Raw genomic sequence first — 16,012 nt, 5'->3', positions numbered from 1 at the left:
GGAAACTCAAGGGAATTTCCTCCCAAATAAGTGTACTCAAGTTGTGCAGTCTTTGTCATCTATTCCTTGCACTTATTACATTTCTCATATTTCTGCCCACATACAATCTAAAAGCCCTGCCTTCCATTGTTAAACATGTGACACAACTTATATGTAAGAAGGGATAATAACGGAAGATTTCTTGGAAGAGTATTTGTGGAATATACCAAATGAAGCGTAGAAATAAGTAATGTACATGTGCAACCACCAGCAACAAATCCCATCACTACTGTACAGTACTCTTTCAAAAAGCAACATCCAGCACATTGTTTTGCATAACATTTCTTTGAGATTAAAAATGGAAAGTCATGATAAAGAGCTTTAGTATCCAAATCACTGATTTAAATTCAGTTCTTACATGTTGTGCAGAACAAGAGCTGAATGCTCATTTAGCACCTAAAAATGAAACAAGCAGATGTTTCACTGATAAAATGTTTATATGCAGTGTCTACAAATACAAAGAGCATAGCTAATGGTGCTTTAACAACACAATTCAGACAATTAGGCTCTACCAATAGAGGGCATGACTGCCGTGTTTAAATCCCAGGTCACTGCATGAAGACAGATCTGTGTCCATTCTGTGTGAGCTTGGCACTTGGTTTCATCAGTAATTTGTGTGCAACTTCTACCAGTCAAAAAGCTTATTGCTTTTTGTGGATTTACTGTATTTTTGTTCTTGGCTTGTGTCAGCCATTGGAGTCAATTGGTAGTGTCCAATGTTAATCCTACTGGGAGCAGACCCATTGTATCCAACCAACTCATTCTGTCAGCGCAAATATTTTGGCTTGTGCAACAGGACTCTCCTCCCCCTTCCTCTCCCCATGCTCCCTGCCAAAACCCCAATAGGGGTTTGGGGCAGTGGTTTTCAACCAGTGTGCTGTGGCACCCTGGGGCGTCTTGAATGCTGGTCAGGGGTGCAGCGAGCAACACTGGCCTCTGTCCCTCTTTCCTTCCCTCTTGTGTCTCTGCCTCCCCAAGGCTTGCACAGCTGTTTGTTGCAGCAGCCCTGGCTGCAAGCTTCCCAGGCAAATGGTGCCTCTTGGGCTGGCCAGGGGGTGCTTCCCAGGCCTCTGTGGGGCAGTGTGAGGAGGCGTCTCTCTTTGGGGCAAGGGGGCAGCTCAGAGAGACGAGTGGCGGTGCCAGCAGCTGCCCGGAGAACGCCCAAGGGGAGAGGAGAGGATGCTGAGGGAACACTCCAGAAGGGAGGGTGTTCGGAAAAGTGTGAGAGGCTGTCATCTCTGCAGGCAAGGGGTGACGTAAGTGGACTCCTGAGCCCCACAGGGGTGCCGCAGAAAGAATGTAGTTGGTCAAGGGAGCCATGGACTCAAAAAGTCCACTGAGATAAGAAGTTAAAAGACGTAACTAAGGTCCAGTGGGTGGAATTCAGTGTAACGCTAAGGAGACCCCACTCAATCATCACAAACATTTCTGCTTGCCTGGCGGAAGAATTCCCCACCCCCACCCCATACACTGTCTTGTGGGTTCTCCCAACCCACTCAGGTGGGGAAACAGGGAAAGAGAGGAGCAAAGCCCTCTTGGGTTAGCAGCACTTCTTGCATGGGGTTCTGCCAGGGAAACCTGTTACTTGAATCTACCTCATTAATGTCAGTGGGTCCATTCTCAGCAGGACTTCCTATCACACTATTGTTGTAAGCCAAAAATGGCTTATCTCCTGAGTTTATGCCAATAAACCCAGAAGCTTGAGAGGTTAGGAATCCAATGTTTATTGCAAAGCAATAGGTTACAGTTGAATTGTTCTGCAAAACTGCAACCCCGCCTGATGGTTCAGGCAGTGGTATTTATAAAGTTTCAAACAAAGCATTTCAGTTTTCACCAGTCGCGTATGCACAATAAGCAGTGGCAATTTTGCTGATTCAGGGTTGATTCTCACCGTGATCTGTTACATTGTATTAATATGCATGTTGGGAACCTGTGTTACGTGTAGCCATTTGCACCATGTAGCAATTGATGTCCTAGCTTTCAGCTGTATATTTATGATGCACATATTAGCTGTATTTCTGCTCCGATGGGGTGGGGTGGGGGCGGCAACTTGCAAAATCATCAGTTCCTTAAAGCTACAGGTTACCATAACTTCTCTAATAGAAGCGCACTCAAGGATTTCCAGGGGTACACATTATCACATTTATTGTGACACTTTGGGCCACCACCACGCTATGATGAAGCACTCTCTCACTTATAAGACAACTGTACCTATTTTCATATGCTATATAATATTGGAGAATATTTTTATTTGAAATTTGGGTTTTTTAAAGTTTATGCAGGGCTTCCCCCCCCCCTAAAAATCTGTTTAAGGTTCTCTCATTTTGACTCAATAAAACCACCATTTTATAGTTCAAATTGAGGAAAATAAATACAGTAAATGGAGAAAAGTACAAAGATTCACAAAATGTTTAGGGGTATGCGTACCCCTGCTTCCCCCCAGAAAAAAGCACTGGATTTATGAATCTGCAAGCAGACTTACTGGAATCTACATTACTCTCAATATTTCATTGAGGAAATGTACTTTAACTTAAGTAGGGCCAGGCAACTAATATTCTATTTACATGCATTCCTGAGAACAGCCAATATCTCACCTAGTAGAATGCAGCTTGGGCTGCAATATGCATGCTTAAGAACGGCGAACGGCTTGCATAGCCTTAAGACTAAAGCTGTGTTGCAGTGTCCCTACAAGTAGGACATACATATGGAATCCCTTCTAGCATGTGCAACTGAAGTGAATTATCAGCAATAACTTTATTCTACAGCATTGTACTGCCAGCAGAACAGGACAAAATCTTTTAAGGCAGAAATATTTTTCTTGACATATAGCTGAACCAGAAAAGATGGATTTCAAGATGGAATTGCACCTGTGAGGGCTTCACATATCCAAAATATGATATAGTATTTAGCCCGTGGATCGTGAACATGTATATTTCTTTTCCTAAACTACATGGAATGATAATTCCCTTTGTGTTCAGGCAGTGGCTAGGGATTACAAAAGTGGTAAAATAGCTTTGTGATTAGCAATGATTTGTGGAGAGATAAAGGTTTACTTCAGAAAATGGGAAAGGGCCCAATAAATCACATTACTATTCAAGACGGTTTTGTTCTTGATCAAAGCTGGTAAACTGGTTTTTGTAAGGAGGATTCTGAGAAATGCACCAGTAACCCTGCATTGTTGTCGTAATGACTGCAGCAGCACTGCTGCTTTGGAAAGATCTTTTGAGCAGACCTTGCTAAGACTCTGGCTTGCTCCAATTTTCAGCTCTGCTTCTGAGTTTCTTTTGTTGATATGCTTTGAGCAAATTAACAAGCTCATAATCACCAATAACAATGACATTACCGTAGTATAAACTCATTTCGGTGAAATTAAACTTGGAGGAGAGGATAATTTTTCACAACAGAAAAACAAACGCCTTATTGGCTTGAAGATGTCAGTATTTCCAATTGTATCTAAGAGTGACTCCTAAGAGATCCGAATGCCAATATGAAAGTAATAAGCTATACTGTCAAAAGGTAAGCATAGCTTGGCACCAGAGCAAAAGTGATGCAGCGTTTATGAAAGAGGACTTGTTTACAATGCATTATCAACATAGAACATTTTCTTTAGTTCAGAAAAGGTTATAGGGAATCCATGAGCAAAGTTCCTTAGGGTGCCTGTTCTATTTAGGCTCAGATGTTAGTGGGGTCAATAGAAGGCCTCTCTGGAAAATCTGGGCTTGGGCAGAGTCACAGGTAACCTCTTCCAAAGCTAGGGCTTTATAACCAGCACTTTGCATTGTGCTTGGAAACAAACTAAACTGCTGTATAACACTGTAAAACTGCTGTATAACATTGCTTCCTATTATTCATGAAAGGCCTGCATATTCTTGATGGAACTTGCTGAAATGTGTTTTCCTGTATTTTTGTGTTTTTATGTTTTAAACCACCCTGTGATCCTCAGATGAAGGGTGGTATAGAATTTAATGAATAAAATCATCATCATCAATATCATCATCATCATTTTAAGATTCTGATCCTCATTACATGGTGAAATATTGACCTTTTATGCAAATGTATGTGAGCTGAATTCTTTTGGGTTTCAATCCATTAATTGTTCATCACTTTAATTTTCCATTACATATAGTTTAATTACATCCCCGCACCTAGTGACTTAGCAACATTATATGCATCTTTGGAAATAATCAGATCTGCAGGCAGCTGGGAATTATCCCTGTGAGGCAGGTTCTTACGTAGATTAAATTTTGAAGACATCTTCACATGGGAAATCTGCCCTGAGGCTCAGATTCTTGCAAAGAAGACATCATTGCAGACAAAACAACTACAGCAGGGTATGAAGAAATAAAAGTGTTGGGAAAAGATATAGCCTTACAAAATCTGATAAATGCCCACACTTCATTTTTTCTCTCACAGTAAATATATGTGCTCTATTCCCTGCCCCTATACAATTAAATGAAGTAATGAGGATTTGTAACTTTCCTCAATGTATTCCAACAGTGGCATGCTTGGAACAGAGGAGACAATGGCAAAGCAACATAACTTAATTGCTAGAACAAAGATCAGCAGAGAGACATATTAGAAACCCCAGTGTAAGTAGAAAAGCGAGTACAAATCAAATACAATCCAGAGAAAAAGAGAAGGATTGGATGCAACTCAGCAAGTTTGCTAATATAACAGCCACGAGCACATCTGATTTTACTGCTGCTGTTTCTCATTTCAATTCTGCTATAGTAACCCTGTACTGAACTACCAGAAATCACTTGGTTAGTGAGCGCTAGACTGCTCTGGCCCATAAGAATTGATTTTATTTCCATGGATGCGTGTAGATCTGACTTTTGAGAACCGCTGTTCTAATAATCAATATCCATTTTCTATTTCCATGAGGTCACATAAGTCAAATCCACCTAAACAGAGATAAAGAAAAATGCCACACCATGGATATTTGCTAGCAAAGGCAACAGTTATCAATATAAAAGCTGAAAGCCAGGAATACAAAATTAAAATTGCCTTTCAAAGAATGTAAGCTGTGCATAGAGTTAGCATTCAGTATGAATCATAGGGTTATTGCATGCTTAGAGTGTTCATTGAGAGAAGAGCTATTAATTCATCCAGTTAGTATTCTCTGGTTGGTAAGTTTGTTTACAGCACATCATCTCTCTTAAACATTGAGATATTGGAATAAAATTTGGCCAATGGCTTCAGGACACAATTCTGTATTTCCAGTATGAATACCAGCTTGCCACCCTCCAAAACACATGCACATATCCAAAAGGGAAATAATTCTACAAAATATATAATAATGCAATATATGTTCTGAAGTAGCATAGATACCAAACATTGAAACTGATGGGTTCACAGTTTAGAAGAACTACATCAACAACAAGCAAATGCCAAGTTCAAGTCTCAATATCAGGGTAACTTGCTATCAGCTTACCTTGATTACAACCATCCCTGCCTGGTCTTTCTTGCTTAAAGTTTCCTTCCTTTTCCAAATTTACCTTGCAGTTGTGAGAAGAACAGGTGGGAGGAAAGATCAATGGCAGAAGAAGACCCATCTTAAATTTCCACATTCTTGATGACATAATTGAAGCCTCTGAGCATGTCCAAGGGCTTCTGCTATGGCCATTGGGGTCAATGTGATCCATAATTTGGTACAAACCATCCAGGCAGCAGTAATTGCCTTGATTCTCAGCAGGAAGCATGCTTTGTAGCCTCTAGTATGTCACCAAGCATCTAAAGATAGGCCCTCTGATTTTCCAGCATTTCTCACTACCAGAAGTATTTTGAGCAGTAGTAGACTCTGGTGTTGGTCATTTTAAAAGGTATTCTGGAATACTGTGCCAAAACAGAGAAAAGATATATAGCATTTGTCATACTTAGCTAACCTGCCTCCCTCTTTGTGAAAATGAGTTCTTAATTTGCCCTAATGGGCAAGTGGGTGGTAAACAGTTATGGTTTAAGATGCTAAAATGTGTTTGGAAAACACAAGACCAGTGAACCCACTTCAGCTTATGAAAGATATGAGCATAATAACATCAAACAGAAATCAATAGGAGGAAGATGGAGACCAAGGTGTCTCCCATGTGACCTCCTAGATACCACCCACGTGACCTTCTAGATGTTCTACCAGGTTTAGGTTCCACCATCCATGCATTCAGTATGCATGGAAACTAGGCTGCCTCTTTCATCTAAGACCCCAAAACAGCCAATAAGAAAGATCTAGGTAAGACAGAATTTTGGAAGGACTTAGCAAAAAAAGCACAGAATTAATGTCAAGACTTGAACCTTGAAAAAGCACAAGTTATTCCTCATCATGAGTTAATCACCATCCACATGAAAAGGGAGCGCTCTTAGCAACCTCAGGGCAACCTCTGGTTTGCAGAAATATCAAAAATCTTTAGGGCAGGGAAGTAGTCCAAGAGCATGAGACTCTTAATCTCACAGTCAGGGGTTCAAGCCCTGCATTGCAGGCAGTCAGATTAGATCAGTGTTTCCCAACCGGTGTTCCGCGGCACATTAGTGTGCCGCGAGATGTTGCCTGGTGTGCCGCGAGATGTTGCCTGGAGGGAGGCGGGCGAGTCCAAAAAAGGTTGGGAAACACTGACTTAAGTTTCTCTTTCAAAATGGAAACGTGGGTTAAAGCGGCGCCGCCGCCTCCCACTCACTTTCCTGCTCTGGCTTCCCTAACAGTTTTCCGAGTTGCGTCACTGGATCCAGCCCCCTTTTCCACATGTGACACGGGGCTGGAGGGAGGGAAAGAGGGCTTTACGTCGTGCACAAAGGCAGCCTCCTAGAAGCGCTCTGGGCCGGCGCCGTTTCGCCGAAGGCGCCGGAGGACCCCCACCCTCAGCTCCTTCAGAAAGGAAGCCCCGCTCCTCGGCTCCCTACGCCGCCAGGCAGCTCAGCTGACTGATGAGGACGTTCTGTGGCGGCGGCCGCCGCACAACCACCGCAGTTGCTGGCAGCGTCCGCAGCGCAATAAGTAACAGCGCCTGGTGCTGCCAACTCTTTCTCTCTCTCTCCCGCCCCCCCCGCCCAAAGCTCTCGTGCGCCCCGCGTCAACATCGCCGCGCGCAGCTTCCCGAGCTCGAGGCCAGCCGCTGCATGCACACGCCGGCTCGTCATCGGCTCCGGTTGTTGCCTTTCTCCGCCGAGGTCGGTGGACCCCGAGCCTAGGCTTCCTTCCCGCACCCCGCTTTCCGAAGACCGCACACCAGTTGGGCCAGTACATATTCCCCTCCCGTGACTGGAGCGGAATAGCCCTTTCTCTTCTTCCCCAACCCTTGTCGTTGGAGGAGTCCCTCAGTCCCTCGCTTTGCTGCCTCCTCCCCCCCCACCCCCAAAGCTTGGAGGTTCCCCAGCAAGGGGGAGGGGAAAAAATTGAAACTTACACTTTCGTGCGTCCCTCCTGGCGTGACGCTGCGCGCTGACGTCACGGGGCTGTAATGGTGGTGTGCCTCGAGATTTTTTTCATCAAACAAGTGTGCCTTTGCCCAAAAAAGGTTGGGAAACACTGGATTAGATGACCCTCATGGTCCCTTCCAACTCTACAATTCTATAATTCTATAACTATGGACGAGTCATTCTACTGTCAGACAATCTAGGAGTGGGAACGCTGAGGGAAGGTTTTGATTTTATAGCCTGAATAACAATAAGTGAACGCTAAAGTGCAAGGCCAGAATATAGAGAAACATTGTTGATATAAAATATTTGTAATGGGGGGGGGGGAATCCAAAAGAATTTGGAATGAGAGATCTGAAAGGTGGCAACACAAAAATGGGCCTTTTCTGCAGTGGCTCCCTGCTTCGGAAATGCTCTCCCCAGGGAGGCTCTCCTAGTGCCTTCGTTGCGTATCTTTATTCACAAGGCAAAACCTTCCATCTTCTCCCACACCTTTGGCTAATTAAAAAAATCTATGACCTTTTAAACTGGGTGCATGCGTGCATAATTGTTTTTGTTTGTTGCTATGTTAAGTGTTTTTTTTTACAAACTTCCCTGAGATCCTCAGATGAAGGGCAGTATAGAAAATTAATAAGTAATAAAAATAGGATTTTTATTTTACACAGGCACCAGATTTTTAAGGAGCAACATTTTCCAAACTAATACTGCAGAACTGAAGTGGAGAATGAAAACCAACAACATGCAGCCTTTACTATTTATAGTTTTCATCATTATCACTTACTAGGCTTGTTTCCAGAAGGGGAAGCTGAAAAGCAGAATACTAAAAAGCTGCATAATGTTGTGGAAGGAGTGTCCGCACTCAACAGTAATAACTAGAGACTTCCAAAATATAGACTATAAATTTTAGGAGTTAATATCATTTAACTTAATTACTGGTTTTTTTTATTATTCATAACACACAATAATAAAAATCTACAGCCTGCTGCTCATCCTCCCAGGTCCATAGTCACAATTCTGCAAGGTGACTTTCCCAGCTGTTGTTCCTATTGTTGCAGCCTCATTGACCTGCTGTTTGCAACACTGAACGTGAAATAGCCACTGATGAGACCTACATGCTTCAGCAGATTGATAGCGCTACAACTTATCATAAGGTCAAGAAACTGCAGCCGGTCTGGAACAGTGGTGGAATTTGGGCTCTCCAATTTCAGCGGCACCCAGTGTGATGCTAAAAGTCAGCACCCCCCGCCTCCCAGCATTGTTTCGGCACCACCTGCAGCACGGCACCCAGCACGACTACAGCGGTAACGCCTCTGTCTGGAAACAGCACAATGTAGAATTATGCTGACAGGAGGGAGACCTTCTCAGCATGTTCTATCCCTGCACAGGAACCTGCACCAGCTGTAGATATGCTACCAGGCCAAATTCAAGGTGTTAGTGTTAGTATCTAAAGTCCTCAACAGCTCTGGATCAGTTTACTTGAAAGATCACCTCCCCCCCCCCCATAGGTACCCACTTGATTTCATTGATCTTTGCTGCACAATGTTCCTTCACAGATCTTAGAATTGTAGATTTGGAAGGAATCCTGAGGATCTTCTAGTCCAACCCCCTAACCCTGGTTGCCATCCTATATCAGCTCTGCATCAGGAACGAGGAGCCTGTGGTCCAGATGGTGTTGGACTACAGCATCCATCATTTCTGAGCATCTCCAGCCATATTGGCTGGGGCTAAGGTCCTACAACATCTGGAGGACACCAGGTTCCCCCATCCCTGTTCTACATCACCCCAGGCTTTGATAGTGGGCTCACCATTTTCGGAGGATAGGAAGCTACCTTTTATGGACTGAGAACATTGATCACTATCACTCAGTACTGTCTTCACTGACTAGTAGCATCTCTCCAGGGTTTCAGGCATTGTTCTCTCCCACCCCTACCTGAAGACTGAACCTGGGACCTCCTGCATGTAAAGCAGATACTCCACCACTGAGGTATGGTCCTTTCCAACAACATCCCCACCATGCTACATAGAGATTATGAAACGCATGTTGATGACACAGATGTTTCACGTCTGCTCTCCCTAACACACTCCTTCAATTTCTCTTGCCGTTGACCTGACTCACCCACTTGTAGCTTTGGGTACTTTATATTATTATTTTGTCTCCACTAAGCACCATTCCGTGCCATGACCTTTCCACCATGGAATGTATTTATTACGGTAATTATTTGAAACATTTTTTGTGCTGCTTCCATATTGAAGCAGTTGCTACCGGCCGCCACTCCGGCTTGTGGGATGTAATCCACTGAGAGCAGTCAAGTACAACATTCCTTGTAATGCTAGAGAAGACATGTGAGGGAATGTTTGGTCCAGCCAGTTGAAACTTCCTGTTCCTCCTGGCTGGAGCATCCTTCCTTTTGCATGTGATAGAAGGTGGCCGTGACCTAACCTGTCCAGGTATTAAAAGGACGAGTCACGCAGCACACCTCTCTCTTTTTCACTTCCTTCTTTCTTTGACCAGTTTTTAGCTAGGACTGCTCTGCTAGCAGAACACTGGGATTATTCCCCATATGGGGTAGATCCACATGTACATATTTGTAACTAAGTCTGCCTTCAGGGATCACACTGTGAACTGATGTAAGTAAACTTCTTTTATTGACTTTGAATAAGATTGTTGCGTCTTTATTCTTTTAAGAGGGATTAAAGGGAATTTACCAGGAACACACAGTTCAATCTGGGACAGACTGAACTGTGTAATAGTGAGAAGCTCACACGAGCTTGCAACCAGCTATCTGCTGTGCATGTAAAAGGGGAGTGTAAACTCTGCTAAGTAAATAAACAATATATCCTCTCCTGTAACCCTGAACATTCCCACACAGCTCACAGGAGAAAGCAACTGCAGTTCCTCTACCTACTGCATGGCTATTGCTGCACCTGTGAATTCTGCTATTTATTGCAAACAGCAAAGAACTGTGGGAAATCCAAGCTGCAGTGCTATGTCTGGCTCTTGTTTCTCACTTTGGTGTGTGGGCTTTCCAATGCTGAGCAAAACAACTTGGGACTGGTGTTTGGCATCTGCTCTGCGGTTTCTCTCCTCCCTTCTTTGGCCTGATCCATTATAGGATTTTTAAAAAAAAATTGTCATGGCATCACAGTGCACATGAAAGAGGCAAGCATTTCGGTCACCCGTAGTTGTTTTTTACTACCATATCAACAGCACAAAGTACCCAGTATACTTGAAAGATCTTGCCTGCCAAGAAGAGTTTAGCTCAAGTGGTAAATAATACACTAGTTTCTTCTGCTAAACCAGTAATTGCATTTATTGTACTGCTAATCGCATCAAGCTTCCAATCATAATTGGACAGTAAAAACTGACTCTCCTTTAAGAGAAGAGTGCAGCTATCATACAATGAAGTGAATGGGTGATTACCAGAATAGACCCCATCAAAATCAATAGACATAAGTCCATTGATTTCCAAGTATGGCTAAGTTTATATATCACCCAGTGTTCTCCTTGAATTATTCTTAATGGTTGAGCAATGCAGAAGAAAATTGCAAAAATAAAACTTCTATTTTTGGTACAACAGATGCTTATGTGAACAGAAATATTCTAGCAGACTGTATCACCTAAATGAGAACACATAATGATTCTCCAGTGGCCAACTTTGTGGGAACTACACCATGATCACGAGTATGTGCTAAAAACTCTTTTAAAATCAGTATGTTATTTGAAAAATTAATTTACCTATTCAGAGAGAGAGAGAGAGAGAGAGAGAGAGAGAGAGAATGCATACCCATAAGGAAAATCTATAACCTGTATACAAATGAAAATTAATAAATGTAATAGATTGCTCTCACAGTGTGTAAATACATTTCATCTTCAAACACTCATTAATCCAAACACCACCTCCAGAGAGATATCGTAGGTAAATAGAGTAGGTAAAGCAGAGTATCATAGGACTATAACAGACGGACTTGGCTGCAAATGTGCAAAAAAAATAACTTTCCCCCTCAATGTAAAACGTTTTTGGACCAACATGAAAGTTTATTAGGAAAGCTGTCACTTTGAATTATATTTTCTGCTTGGAAAGTGTCCGTGTTGGTTGACCTAAAAAGAGAAAGATCTGGCATTCTCCAATGCATGGAGCCTCCTGGGAAGTGAGATACTAATATGCCTCACATACCATATTGGTATGGTTTCAAAACAGATCCAGAAGGAAATTTTAAATACAAGTCCCTATGAATACACATACTGGTGTATTCCTGTGGTTTAAGCCTGTGTTCAAATTCAAGGGAAGGGTCAAAGTACAAATAACAGCATTTTAATTGAAGCAATATTTGACAATTCACTGTAATAGTCAGATCGGAAATAATTACTGCCAGGATTTGTTTTTTCCTCCTCCCTCCCAATTCCCTTTCCTTTCATGCCACAGCTCTTTGATTGTCAGTCTGAGCAGTGCCATCTTACTAATTTTCACTGCAAGCTGGGAGCTTTCTTTTTTTGTTGTTGCTGCCGAAGAGCAGAAAAAATAATCAATCATTTTGTTCCATAAAAGCTAAAACGACTGCTTGCATGGAAGGGTGTGTGTGTGAAGCATGGCATCCTTTTCAAGGACTGCAGTTGCTAAATGCCTGATATTTAGCTCATTGTGGCAACAACAGATGGTCATGATCTGTGAAATCATGTTTGCACATGAAGACGCAGAATGTCTCAGCAGCAGATAGAAATGGGTTGGCGTGACCTCACAAGCAATAACCAACATCTCGCAGCAGCATGGTGGGAATGCAGCTAAGTGAGTGCACAAAAGAGGAACTGTAACCATGATGGGCATGACAACACAGCACTTACTTAGCTCCCTAGAAACTTTCTCCACCATCACAAGAGCCAACCACTGTGGAGGAAAGCTACACATTCAGTGTCCAGTTATAAGATGCTATTTCTATAGATAATAAAATGGCATTATCCACTGTTGCTTGGTCTAGCAGAAGGACAAATAACCTCACCTAGGTCACACGAGAGGCCTGTGTTGCTCTGTGGTTCTATAGTGTTCTGCATGGTGCCATAGGGACATATTACCCATCACTAAACAAAATTAATTCCTACCAATGTTCTCTTTCATTTTTCAGGCAGTTTCAACCATTTTCAAATGGTCGTGTCTCCCCCGGTGTGATCAAGCGCAGCTCCACTTTGAGACTTCTGTGTGTCTGCTTGGTGCACTGCGCCATATTGACAAATGAAAGACTGCTTTCTACACCAATAAAACATCTGTATTGGTCATCCTTTCATGCCTGCATTTAGGGTCTGTTGCAGATATTAATATTGCACCATTTGAAGCAACTGGAAGTATAAGAACTGACTCCTTTTGGAAGGAATCATTGTCCAGGCCTATAAAAATGTTATTCAAAGTTTTGCTGGCAGAACTGTTCAAAAACTGAACATAAGCATCAAAGGTGCAACCAAAATATCCATGCAAAGTCTTGTGCTGTCCAGCACAGGCTCAGCATCTTAGAAAATATGAAATAACCCATTCAGACCTAGAAGCAGAGGTCTGTCTCTCCCCACAACCTGCATTCCAGCTTCCAATGATTGCCTTCAGGTGCTTACTCTCCCTTCAGGAGAGCTTCATTTACATTTTCACTCCGTGGAGTTTAGGAGACAAAGACTCAAAGGCAACTCCCTCTCAAAGTGTAGATTTGCAACTCAGTACCTTCATCACATGATCCAAGGTTCACTCTCAGTACAGAGTAGAGAAAGAATCAACTGGTAATCATTAACTAGTTACAACTCAAAGTCCTTTAGAAACCTACCGTGGAAACAACCCAATGTTAGAAATAGATTTTCCTCATGTTGAACCTTCATTAATACACATACATTTTCCATTTTTGTGTCAATTAAATCTATTATGCTTAACAGGGGCAAGGTGTAGAGAGCAACATGCAGAAGGGCCATTATTTTGGGCAGCCTTACCCCCAGCAGATCTAGACAGTCATCATCACTGCCAGATCAGAATTTTCTGATCCTTGCATTTCTATGTTGCCTGGTCACTTTGGAACACAAAGGAAGATGACTTATAGCACTGCAGCCTCCTGTACAAAGGTAAGAACCGCACTTATTGCACTGATGACTTTTGCTTCAGGTAAACAAGCTGGTACCTAGAAGGTTCTACATTTGGGAATGCAGCCTTCTGGCTGAAAAAGGTTACCCCCTCTTGCTATCGATCATAGTTCTGTTATATGGAAGATGGTTAGGTAATAGAAATTGATGCCATTTGCATGATTTAAATACATCACCAAAAGAAAGTTGATTGGCAGCTTTGATCAAATGTCACAGTTATTCAGTACCTATATATCTTGTTTCTTTTAGTGAACCTCTAATCTCCAGCTCAATTTCTCCATGTGAATTTCTGTGGAGTACAACATTTTTTTTTAAAAAGATGCTGACATTTAAAAGAGGGACTGAAACCTGAAAGTTGCCTCGATTTTTGAATGTAAAATAGCAGACCAATTAATCCCAGGTGCACTTTGCCATTTTCACAAATGGTGAGGAACTTCACAACGCCAATGGTGAGAAATCTAAGATTTTCTTTTCTGATGTAGCTCAGTCCCCTCTACGTATGTTCTCAGATGCAAATCCCACCAAGTTTAATGGGGCTTACTCCCCGGTAAATGGGTATTGGGATGCAATCAAAACCATGCAGAGAGTTTAAATCAGGGGCACTTAACCTCTTTTAGCACCAGTGTCATATTCACAGTTCAGTTCATCCCCGCCCCTCGGTCTTATGCTCAGATTTCCACATTAGCTTGCAATTATTACTTTTTAAAGTCCTCTGGAAAATCCACCAGCATTTTACTGCTAATTTCTCCTAACATACACATTATTCTATGCAACTTTGCCTAATATACAAAGCCACTACCCCTGATAAAATGCGTGTTTTCACTCATATATGCATTTGTATGCACATTTTACCCTGGTACAGTGGTACCTATGGTTACATACTTAATTCCTTCCGGAGGTCCGTTGTTAACCTGAAACTGTTCTTAACCTGAAGCACCACTTTAGCTAATGGGGCCTCCTGCTGCTGCCGCGCTGCCGGAGCACAATTTCTGTTCTCATCCTGAAGCAAAGTTCTTAACCTGAAGCAATATTTTTGGGTTAGCAGAGTCTGTAACCTGAAGCGTATGTAACCTGAAGCGTATGTAACCCGAAGTACCACTGTATATACTTTTTGGCACACAGTGTTTGGCTTGATGGCTGTGTTTTGGTTCGCATCTTTGGGAAAGTGCAGATTAGATCTGCACTTTCTGCACCATCCCCCCTCACCACACATGCATGCACATTCACCCTCCACACTCCCCAGAGGGTTGGACTAGATGAACGTCGTTGTGGTCTCTTCAAAATCTACAATTCTGTGTTTCCACGATTCCCAGTCATACGTTTGAGATCAGCAGTGGTAGTGGGATGAGAGAAACTATTGTGAACAACGAGAGGCATTCCAGTTAAGAGAGGTGGTGGTGACGACTTCAGTGGGGGTGAACAACCCACTGGCATTAAGAGGAGGTGAGAGTGCTCTGCTCCAGAAACAAGAACGAGCACTCCAATCTGCTCAGATGCTTTGTCAACACTCAGGAAACATTGGAGCTGATCGGAGCACAGCTCCAGATTGCTCCAACCAGCTCTGAATAGCAGACTGTTGCTCTGTGCTGCTGCTGAAGCTGCCAGTGAAGCCATCCAATCTTCCACTATTGCCACTAGTAAATTCAGGGGAGTGGGGCTTTTAAAAATCACTTGGTAGCCCTGTTCTGGGCCATAGTTTCACCTTCTTGGAACCATGCTTTTGTTAGCATAGCTGGTGTATATAACCAGGGTAACTTGGAGCTATCTTGTGAGTTTTCCAGTTTGGATGTTACCTTTGCCAGAGTGATGAGCCAAGGTACATTTTCCATCCCAGTGTGTGAGGCATAACTCCCCGCGTGAGTTGGGTCCAGCATATAAGAAAATACAGCAAATAATAAAAAAATGTGACTAGCTGTCACAGCCCGAAATCCATGAGGTTTTGGCTGAGGACAGGGAAACACAGTTAGCTTCTGCTAACTGGGTCAGTAAGTGGGAAACAGGTGAGTGTAATATCTAGACTAGTTATAGAGTGGCCACCCTGGTGGAAGAGCAAAACATTCATATCTCCATCTTTACCATCCTCGATTGGCAGCATTTGGGCAGCATCATAGACCCATATGAAAATAGTGAGCGAGCTTGTGCCATGTGCACTGGGAATAGGGGTGGAGGAAGGGGGTGTGGTGGGGCCGGACTGCCCCAGGTGTCTTCGCTGAGGGGGGGGGGACATTTGGCATGCCGCCTGCCCATGACTCCTAAGCCTTCTATAGCTGTCAGGGCAAGGGGGGAGCTGCGCTGCTTTGCCGATGGCATTCCCCCCTTCCTCCTTCGTTTTGACAGCTCGGGGGAGGCTTGGGAGTCGCGGGCAGGTGGTGTGCTGAATGTCCGTCATGGGTTGCTCGCTCCACCCCTGGCTGCAGGGCACGCGTGCCACTCCGTGCACCCGAGCGGCTATCCTGGGAGGGCACC

Source organism: Podarcis liolepis (assembly GCF_965112155.1).
Source record: "Podarcis liolepis genome assembly, chromosome: 1".
Classification (NCBI taxonomy): Eukaryota; Metazoa; Chordata; class Lepidosauria; order Squamata; family Lacertidae; genus Podarcis; species Podarcis liolepis.
This window is presented reverse-complemented; position numbering follows the sequence as displayed.